Below are 10,991 nucleotides of genomic sequence, written 5' to 3'. Positions count from 1 at the left end.
GGGGAGCGTGGCTACAGTCCCGCCGCTTGGTGGAAGATCACTGTAGCCACTCCCGGTCTCATCTGGTTAATTGTGCATGGGCCCCGAGGGAGGAACGGGCCGCCCGCTGGGAGCCAGCCTCCCTCAGGTCCGACTGGTCAGGCTTTCGCCTATGTCTGGGCTCTCGCTGTCCAGTAGGGCCCACCGCCTGCAGGCCGTACCGACAGGTCGTCGTGGGAACAGGGCTTTGTCTGCCAGCAGGGACGTCAGGGATGGAGTGGCAACAGTGCCACGTACAGGCAGAGATCTCCGCCTATACGGAGCACTGTGGCCACGCCCGACCCTGGATATGGGGGTGATGGGCTACACTGTAGCCTTACCCTGCCTCGCCTTCTTAATGGGAGCGCAGACTCTGAGGGCACCGGGGGCCGCCCGCTAGGAGCTGGCCTCTCTGGAGGTCGCCTGCAAGGAGTCAGCCCATCTTGGAGTCGCTCTCTTGAGCTCTACCGCCTTCTTGCAGCCGGCCTCTTGGGACAGTCGGCCACCAGAAGGCGGCACTTCTTCTTGATGTCTTGAGGGGCGCAGCCAGCCCCGATGTCTTGAAAGGCTCAGGGACTCGGGTTAGGCTACCCGTGGCCCATTACTCCGACAGTAGTCACCGAAGCTGGTGAGGCTTCGCAGCTGTTAAGCCGAGAAGCCTCAGCAGTTTCCTTCTCCGAGAGCTCTGGTCTAAATCTTCGTCTGACGCCTAGCGGGCCGCGTGGAAGGACTCGGCCACGACCAGACGGGCTCGTCCGAAAACATCAAACGCAACGGTGGGAACCAGGTGGCTTACTAGCAAAGCCCCCAGGCCCGCCGCCCGCTGTGGGCATGCCACTTGGCGTCAGCCAGCCAGGCCAACCGGCCCGCCCACGCACGCGATGGGACGCAACAGCAGGCTGGGCCCACCACTACCGAGCCTTGGCATGCGAGTGGATCCGCTGCGATTGGGGCGGCCGGTTGAGCTTCTCCGCGGACTTACCACGCACGGTAAGTCACGCGAAAAACATGGGGACATGGGGTCGTGGGCACAGTTAATCCCATGATCCCACACCCTCCCCCTCGGCTTCATAGCCCGACGACTATAAGTAGGGGGAGGAGGGGGAGCGGCGGAGCACGCGCACCCTCCTGCCCCATTCTTGCCTCTTTCTTCCTCCTCTCACTGCAGTGCCCCCGAGCTCCGCCAGAGTGCTGCCACTGCCCGTTTCCGTCGAGATCTTCCGCCCCGAGCCCTTCTTGGCCCTGCTTTGATCCTCAGCTCCCCTGCCGTGCCATTTGCCTCGCCGAGCTCTTCATGGCGCGCGAGCGGGGAGGAGATTGGGACGGGTCGAACGTCAATGACGACCACATCGCCTTCCTCCGCGAAACGCGGCGCCTTACCGACGCTGGCTAAGTGAAGGCGCGTGCGCCTCCTGAGGGGGAGATTTCGCCGGCGCCAGGGGAGGGCGAGCGGGTCGTCTTCCGCTCGCACTTTATCCGCGGCTTCGGCCTACCGACGAGCGGCTTCCTCCGCTCGTTCCTCGACTTCTACCATCTCCAACCTCACCACATCACGCCCAACACCGTGATGCTTCTATCCGCCTTCGTCACGATGTGAGAAGGCTACCTCGGCATCCTCACCACCATTGAGTTATGGGGAGCGTTCTTCTATACCAAGTTGGGCACCTCAGTCCGGGAGGTGGCTGCCCAGTGCAGCACCTTCGTCGGCGTGCGTCGTCCGCCTCCAAGGAACGCCTTCCCCTCCGTCAAGGTGCCACAGTCGATCAAGATGTGGTAGCAATCTTACTTCTATGTGGAGAACGTCAACCCGGCCGTCGACTTCATCAACCTGCCGGCCTACGAAGCCGGCCCACCGGCTGAGCTTGGGCCAACTGGGGCTACAAGCCGAAGCCTGTGTCAGCAGACGGTGCCGCCGCCATCAACCGACTCCGGGTGCTGACGGAAGCCGAAGGCCTCAAAGCGTCCGACTTGCTGGTCGGCTTCGTCGCGCGCCGGGTTCTCCCACTCCAAGGCTGGCCTCACTTGATCTGCCGGATGAGCGGGCACCGCGACCTGTGCCGGCTGAGTACCAAGGAGATGCCGGCTGCCGAGGTGGCAAACTTGGTGAACGAGATCTCCGACGTCAAGCTGGATGGGTCCTGGCAGTTCGGCAAGCAGCCGTACTCCCGCGCAGACCCGCTGCCTGCCGTAAGCTCTTCAACCTTTTCCCTCTTCCGTGCTTTATCTTGATTCCGCTTTGTTGATTTGACCAGTCGACCTCTTACTTTTTTGAAACAGATCTACATGTCCGAGGCGACGGCCACCGTCGTGGGGGCGGGCGGCCCCTACTTGCTGGACCGAGCCGTGAGCGACATGGACGGCCCCAACTTGGGGGCGGCCGCCTTGGAAGATGACACCACATGCGGCATCTACGGAGCAGGCGACTCCGAAGAGGGGGTCGGCGTCGAGTCCTGGCCAGACGACTTCGAGGAGGAGGAGGAGCCGCGCCCTTCACGAGGCGCCGACAAGGCGGACGCGGGCCCCTCTGCTGAGCCGACCGCCCGAGATGGTACGCGAAAGCGTAAACAGGGCGCCGCCTTGTTCGGCAGCGCGCCGAAGAAGGCCAAGAACTCGGCCACTGCGACCAGACGGAAGGAAGCCGCCGTGAAGGCGGCCAAGTTTCAGAAACTCCTGAAGGCGCCTCCCATGGTGTCGACGTAAGTATCCTTTTCTTGTGCCTTCCTTTCTTGTTGATTCTATCTGAACTTCCTCTCCTTGTCTTCTTTACTTAGGGCTTCGCTCTCGCTCGAGAAGTCAGTCGCCGCCTCCGTTATCGGTTCGGCGGAGGCCTCCACCACTAGCCGGCGAATCGATCCTGCGGCCGACCTCCGGGAGGCACAGGAACGAAACACGCGCGAGGTGCGTGAGGAGTAGGAGGCCGCCTGCCGGGAGAAGGCGGAGGAAGACAAGGCGGAGGCCGCTGCGCTGAAGAAGCTGGCGGAGGCTGAGGCCGATGCCACCGCGAAGAAGCGGCTTGAAGATACCGCACGCCGCCAGGAGCCGCTATTCGTCGTCCCCCCTGAACTCCGCGCCGCCACTGCCAGAGTTTGTGGGGCCGACTGGGGGTGCCAGCGACGGTCACCCTATCATGGAGAGGGAAGGCGGTGATGTCGTCATGCCGGACATAGTCGTGCCTCCACCATCATTGACTGAGGGAGCGCGGGACAAGCAGCCGGCTGACCCGCCGGCGCCACCAGCCGAAAGTGAGATGGTGATGGCCCCAACTCCCGAGGTCCGCACACCATCACGCCGCCGGTTTGCAAAGTAGGCCTTGGTGCCGTGCCTGCTGGAAGTCGGTGCCGCGAGCTCTTCGATCCCGGACGCCGAGGCGACCAGCACTGCGCCCACCGACTGGGTGCGAGGAGGCGGGACGGGCCCTTTGAACCAGGCGATCCTGGACGTCCAAGGCAAACTTTGAGCCGAAGCCGACGCCCTTAAGCGGTGCAACCAGGCATTCCTGGAGTCACGAGCAGCCATCCGGGTATGCTTCTTCATCTTTGACTCTTGTATTTCTTGTACTTCTCTGTGGGGGCGCGCCAGTGCACCCACTGGGTGTAGTCCCCAAGTTTCGGGCCGGCTGCCGAGCAGGCGGCTCAGAGCTTTAATTGGCGAGCTCCAAGTACTGGCTTCATCTGCTATCTTCTTTATAGGACTATCACAACCTCCACGCGGTCGCCTTCAACTCTAACGTCCGAGAGCTGGACCGATGGGCCGTCGACTTGTTGGAGAGCCGAAGTAAGTCCTTGTTTACTTTCTCTGTGGGGGTGCGCTGGCGCACCCGCGGGCTGTAGTCCTCGAGATTCGGGCCGACTGCTGAGCAGTCGGGCCGGATCTCCCTGGCAACTGCTCTTCTTCTTTGTTGATTGTTGATGCCTTTTTCTTCCCCCCTTCTTGCAGAAGCCAACGCTGCCCTGCAGCAGCAGCTTTGTGAAGCCGACACCGCCTTGCGCGCCAAGGAGGTGGAGTGCAGCAAGCTGGCCGAAGAGCGTGACCGGCTGGCCACGCAATTGGCGGATCGGGCGAAGCTTCTCAAGATGGCTCAGAAAGAGGCAGAGATGAAGGAGTCCAGTCTCCTTGCTGAGTTCGAGACCGAGCGCTTCGCCTGGACTGATAAGGAGGCCATGCTGACTGCCGGCTTCGGCAAGATCGAAGACATGGTTGACGGTAAGCTTCCCTCTTTTTTCTTTCTTCGAGCTGCCGGTTGCTTGACCGAACTGGCTTCTTGTCTTCTAACTTTGGCTCTTTTGCTTTCTGATTGAGCAGACTTCTTCCCTGGCCACTCCGGCGCCACCAACCAGGCTATCGAGGCCTATCGCAAGGAACGGAGGGTGGAAGGAGCGCAAATTGCTGCCGATGCCCCCTGGTCCCTTAGCGAGCAGCTCCTCAGCATCCAGGCCCGCCTTCGGCCGGCTCATCAGATGCTGCATCATCTTCAGCGTGTCGGGGCCCAGGCGATCTCTGCCCTGTGGCCAGACATGCTGGCTCCGCGCACTCCCAGCCGAACTGCCGATTGGCTGGAAGTGGTGGCCGACCGTCTTGAGGCTTGGAAGGGCTCCTCGGCCCGGGCTAGAGCACGCCGGGCCTTGGAGTTCATCAAGGTGTGGTACCCTGGGCTAGATCTAGCCCAGACCACGTTTCGACAGGAGGCCCAAGAGGAGCTGGTGGCGGCGGAGCGTGATCTCATCAAGCGGGCGGCGGCGATCGCCGAGTACACCAACACCAACGTCTTCATCCCGGAGCTGGCTGAGAATGGTGCCGAGGTGCCACCAGAGTGGTTCGGGCTGAACCCGGAGGATGGCGAGGACTCGGCCAAAGTGATCGACTCCAGCGATGAGGGAGAAGATGAGGAGGACAAGGAAGGTGAAGAGGAAGCGCCAGAGGTTGAAGTGGACGGCCAGCCTCAGCTCGACTGTGCCTCCAGCAACGAGCCACGCCTGAGCGGGCCGACTACCGCTGAAGGCGACCAAGCGGAGACTGACCAGCCGGCCGCTCCACCAACCGGCACCATCGACTCCACCGTTCTGCCGAATCCGTCTGCTGCTCCCCAGTCTGCCAATTTATCTTTGTTTTTACCTACTTATCAGCCTCGACAAACTTTGTTAGCTTTGCACAATTCCACCCACGGGGTGTATTTCAAACTTCTGTTGAATGTTGGCCAAGGGCCTTTTGATATGTAAATATTTTTGCTGAGTTCTCCTTGCTTTCTGCACCTTGGCCTTTTTTCCTTTGCCGCCCTCCCTCAGTTGCCGTCTTGCCAGCCGAACAGCCGCTCTGCGGATTGTGGCTGGGTCAAGTACTTAGCCACTTTCAGGAAGGCAAGTACTTAGCCGACTAGGGCATTTAGCAATTTAGTTAGAAGCCGGCCGGCCGGCTGCACAGCAGCCGATCGGCGAGGTGGGGAGCCGGCTTGAACTATGTACATACTTTTGGGTCCTTAGCCATTTTTCATGTGGGCGCCCTTTTCTGCCTTTGACTCCTGCCTACTGAACAGCCGCTCTGCGAGCTACGGCTTTGGCAGGAGAGGGCTTAAGTGCCAACACATTACTTGTCCGGCTGCTGGAAGCATTACATAGTAAAAGGCGGTGAGCCCCCGGGTCGACTGGTCGAACCCGGTGCCAGGCAGACTAACACATTCATAGGCATAATACTTATCATATAAATAAAGGGGGGTAATCCCTGAGATTCTTCTCGGGGGACCCGGAGTCTTCATACTTAATACAAAAGTTGGCTTGGTACATACTGCATCAACTGTAAAACCTTCGGAGGAGATTTGCATTCCATGGTCGTTCCGTCTCCTTGCCAGAGTCGTCTCTTTTGCGTGCTCGAGGCTTCTGAGCATCGATCAGGTAGTAGGAGTCATTGCCCAACACCTTGCTGATGATGAAGGGGCCTTCCCAAGGTGCCGAGAGCTTGTGCTAGCCGGCTGTTTGCTGGATCAGCCGGAGCACAAGGCCTCTCTCTTGGAAGGATCTTGGCTTGACATTCCGGTTGTAGTATCGGCGTAGACTCTGTTGGTAGATGGTGGACCAGCTGACTGCCAGCAGCCGGCCCTCTTCCAGTAGATCGACGTCGTCTTCTCGTGCTTCTTTTGGCTCCTCTTCGGTGTACATGGTGACTCGAGGGGAGTCGAATTCTATGTCCGTCGGGATGACGGCTTCGGCACCGTAGACGAGGAAGAAGGGCGTGAAGCCGGTTGACTTGTTCGGAGTTGTGTGCAGGCTCCAGAGGACGGCCGACAGCTCGTCGAGCCAACAGCCGGCCGAGCGCTCCAGAGGCTCGACCAGTCGAGGCTTGATGCCGGACAAAATGAGGTCATCTGCCCACTCCACTTGGCCGTTTGACTGCGGATGGGCAACATACGCTAAGTCCAGTCGGATGCCATGCGTCGCGCAGAAACGGGCCAAGGCGCCTTTGGCAACGTTTGTGCCATTGTCGGTGATGATGCTGTGTGGTATGCCATACCGGATGGTGATGTCGGCGATAAAAGTCACAGCAGTCGGACCATTCAACTTCTTGATTAGTTTTGCTTCTATCCACTTGGTGAACTTGTCCACCACGACAAGCAAATGAGTCATGCCGCCGCATGCTGTCTTGAATGGTCCCACCATATCCAGCCCCCAGACAGCGAAGGGCCAGGCAATGGGGATGGTCTTGAGTGCAGAAGCCGGCTGATGTGGCTTGCAACGGAACTTCTGGCACCCTTTGCATTTCTGAACCAAGTCTTTGGCATCTTCTAGAGCAGTTGGCCAGAAGAACCCATGGCGGAAAGCTTTGGCAACAAGTGCTCTTGAAGCCGCATGGTGGCCACACTCGCCTTGGTGGATATCTTTGAGGATTGCCTGATCTTGCTCTGGCTCCACGCAGCGCTGGTACACACCAGTGACACTGCGCTTCACAAGTTCTCTGTTGACAATGGTGTACGCTGCTACCCAGCGTTGGATTTGCCGGGCCGAGATCTCATCAGTCGGCAGCTCTTTGTTTACCAGAAAGTTGAGGATGGGCTATGCCCATGAAGGTGCTGCTATTTCTTCGACTGCCAGAACTGCAACTTGCACGAGGGCGGTTGGGCCAGGAGGCGGCGGGTTGGAGTCGACTGCCGCTTGTTGAGTTGATGAAGTCCCCGGGCCGACTGCTGCAGTCCCCAGGCTGGGTTCTGAAGTCCCGGGCCGGGTGCGGCTGTTGCAGTCCCCGGGCCGCCCGCCGAACTCCCCGTGCCGGCTGCTGAGGTCCTCAAGTCGGATCTGACTGCTTCAGGAGGAGCCGGCACGAAGATGGAATCTGACTCTGGCGATGGCTTGACAGATGGCTTAAGGAGACGCTGCAGGGCGACGCCGGCTGGTATTGCTTGCTGGGTGGAGCCGATTCGTGCCAAAGCATCTGCTTACTCATTATCATTTCTTGGCACATGTAGGAACTCACACCCTTCAAAGTATCCGCTGAGTTGCTGGAAGAGGAAGCGGTAGCTTGCCATGTTTGCATCTTTGGCGTCCCAGTCGCCTGACGACTGCTAGACCACTAAGTTAGAGTCTCCATAACACAGGATCCGGCGAATGCTGAGTTCCTTAGCAAGCCAGAGCCCGTGAATGAGTGCTTTGTATTCAGCAACGTTGTTGGAGGCGGCAAAGTGGATTTGCAGCACATATCTGAGCTTGTCACCTTTGGGAGAGGTGAGGACGATGCCGGCTCCCAAACCGGTGCGCATCTTGGAACCATCAAAGTGCATTCGCTAATGGGTGGAGTCTGGCACTGGCGGCAGGTACTGGGTCTCGACCCAGTCGACGAGGAAGTCGGCCAATGCTTTTGACTTGACAATGGTGCGAGGCTGATAGTATATGGTGTAGGGGGCCAAATCTATGGCTCATTTGGCCACTTGGTCCGAAGCATCTCGGCTTCTAATGATCTCGGCAAGACAAGCAGTACAGACAACAGTGATTGGGTGCTCTTGGAAGTATGGCTTCAACTTCTTGGCTGCAAAGTGTATGTCGTAGCACATCTTCTGATAGTGCGGGTAGTTCTGCTTGGAGGCGGACAACACTTCACTCAGGTAATACACCGGCCTCTGGACTGGTAGTGCTTTGCCTTCTTCCTTGCGTTCCACAACTATGACTGTGCTGACCACCCGGCTGGTGGCGGCGATGTAGAGAAGCATGGGCTCCTTAGCAGTCGGAGCCGCCAGGACAGGCGGAGTGGTCAGCATCTTTTTGAGCTGGAGAAAAGCTTCATCCGCCTTGTCATTCCACTGAAAAAGTGGTCTTCTTCATGAGCTGGTACAGGGGAAGAGCCTTCTCGCCCAGTGATACGTCTCCAACGTATCTATAATTTTTGATTGCTCCATGCTATATTATCTACTGTTTTGGACTATATTGGGCTTTATTTTCCACTTTTATATTATTTTTGGGACTAACCTATTAACCGGAGGCCCAGCCCAGAATTGCTGTTTTTTTGCCTGTTTTAGGGTTTCGAAGAAAAGGAATATCAAACGGAGTCCAAACGGAATGAAACTTTCAGAAACGTGATTTTCTCATCAGATAAGATCCAGGAGACTTGGACCCTCCGTCAAGAAAGCCACGAGGCGGCCACGAGGGTGGAGGGCGCGCCCCCCCTAAGGCGCGTCCCCCTGCCTCGTGGGCCCCAAAGCTCCACTGACGTACTTCTTCCTCCTATATATATCCACGTACCCCCAAATGATCGGGGATGGAGCCAAAAACCTAATTCCACTGCCGCAACTTTCTGTATCCACGAGATCCCATCTTGGGGCCTGTTCCGGAGCTCCGCCGGAGGGGGCATCGATCATGGAGGGCTTCTGCATCATCATCCAAGCCTCTCCGATGAAGTGTGAGTAGTTTACTTCAGACCTACGGGTCCATAGCTAGTAGCTAGATGGCTTCTTCTCTCTTTTTGGATCTCAATACAATGTTCTCCCCCTCTCTCATGGAGATCTATTCGATGTAATCTTCTTTTTGCGGTGTGTTTGTTGAGACCTATGAATTGCGGGTTTATGATCAAGTCTATCTTTGAATAGTATTTGAATCTTCTCTGAATTCTTTTATCTATATTAGTTTGGTTTGGCCTACTAGATTGGTTGTTCTTGCCATGGGAGAAGTGCTTAGCTTTGGGTTCGATCTTGCGGTGTCCTTTCCCAGTGACAGAAGGGGCAGCAAGGCACGTATTGTATCATTGCCATCGAGGATAACAAGATGGTTTTTTTTATCATATTGCATGAAACTATCCCTCTACATCATGTCATCTTGCTTAAGGCGTTACTCTGTTTTTAACTTAATACTCTAGATGCATGCTGGATAGCGGTCGATGAGTGGAGTAATAGTAGTAGATGCAGAATCGTTTCGGTCGACTTGTCTCGGACGTGATGCCTATATACATGATCATACCTAGATATTCTCATAACTATGCTCAATTCTGTCAATTGCTCAACAGTAATTTGTTCACCCACCGTAGAATACTTATGCTCTTGAGAGAAGCCACTAGTGAAACCTATGGCCCCTGGGTCTCTTTCTCATCATATCAATCTCCATCACTTTATTATTGATTTGCTTTTACTTTTTACTTTGCATCTCTATACCAAAAATACCAAAAATATTATTGATCATCTCTATCAGATCTCACTTTCGTAAGTGACCGTGAAGGGATTGACAACCCCTAAGCGCATTGGTTGTGTTGAGCTATTGTTTTTGTGTAGGTACGAGGGACTTGTGCGTGGCCTCCTACTAGATTGATACCTTGGTTCTCAAAAACTGAGGGAAATACTTACGCTACTTTGCTGCATCATCCTCTCCTCTTCGGCGAAATCCAACGCAGTGCTCAAGAGGTAGCACCCAGCCAACTGATAAAACGGCTGATAGATGCCAAGCAGCCGGTGAATTTTTGCACATCCAGCACTCGGGTGGGCACCTCCATCCTCTCGATGGCCTTGATCTTCACGGGATTGCATTCTATGCCGTGCTCTGAGACCAGGAAGCCAAGAAGCTGGCCGGCTGGTACTCCAAGGACGCACTTCTCCGGGTTGAGCTTGATCTGAAATCGGCACAAGTTTTCAAAGGTCTCCTTGAGGTCTTCTAGCAGCGTTCCACGCTTCTCTGTCTTCACCACGACATCGTCCACATAGACATGGGTGTTTCTGCCAAGTTTCTTGAGGAGACATTTCTGCATGCAACGCTGAAACGTGGCGCCGACATTTCTCAAGCCGAACGTCATGGTCAGGTAACAGAAGGCTCCGAATGGCGTGATGAAGGCGGTCATCAGCCTGTCGGCTGGGTTTAGCTTGATCTGATGATACCCTAAGTATGCATCCAAGAAGCTCAACAGCTTGCATTCGGCTGTGGAGTCAATTACTTGGTCGATTCTTAGCAAAGCAAATGGGTCTTTGGGGCAAGATTTGTTGAGGCTGGTATAATCAATACACATGCGCCACTACTTATTTTTCTTCAGCACAAGGACTGGGTTGGTTAACCATTCGGGAAGGAACACCTCCATGATGAAGCCGGCTGTTAGAAGCCGGGCTATTTCTTCTCCAACAACTCTTCTCTTCTCTTCTGACAGGCGGCACAAGGGCTGCCTGACTGGCTTGGCATCATGTCGGACATATAGCTTGTGCTCGGCGAAATCCGTCGGAACACCCGGCATGTCCTTGGGAGACCATGCAAAGGTGTCCCGATTCTCATGGAGGAAATCGACAAGCTCGCTTTCCTATTTGTTGTCAAGGTTCGCACCTATGACGGCGTGCCTCTCCGGGTGCTCCGGGTCCAAGAGTATCTTCTTTGTTTCTTTGGCCGGCTTGAACGATCCCTCAACTTCCGACTCCCTGGGGTTGGGTGACATTTCCGGCAGCTTGCCTGCCATTGCCACAACCCGGTCAAGGAGCCGATTTTCAGCTGCAATCACGATGGACTCGGCTAGCCGGCTGCTGTCTGCCACGC

The 10,991-nt window shown here is 56.3% G+C and overlaps 1 pseudogene; it reads right to left on the bottom strand.

Annotated features, from left to right (window-relative positions):
* Positions 1–5,409: 5,409 nt before the first annotated feature.
* On the bottom strand, positions 5,410–7,759 carry LOC147971092 (uncharacterized; annotated as a pseudogene).
* Positions 7,760–10,991: the final 3,232 nt, after the last annotated feature.

Source organism: Triticum urartu, chromosome 5A (assembly GCF_056163025.1).
Source record: "Triticum urartu cultivar PI428250 chromosome 5A, HENAU_Tu73, whole genome shotgun sequence".
Taxonomy (NCBI): domain Eukaryota; kingdom Viridiplantae; phylum Streptophyta; class Magnoliopsida; order Poales; family Poaceae; genus Triticum; species Triticum urartu.
Note: the sequence above shows the minus strand (reverse complement) of the source record. Positions and strands in the feature narration are given on the sequence as shown.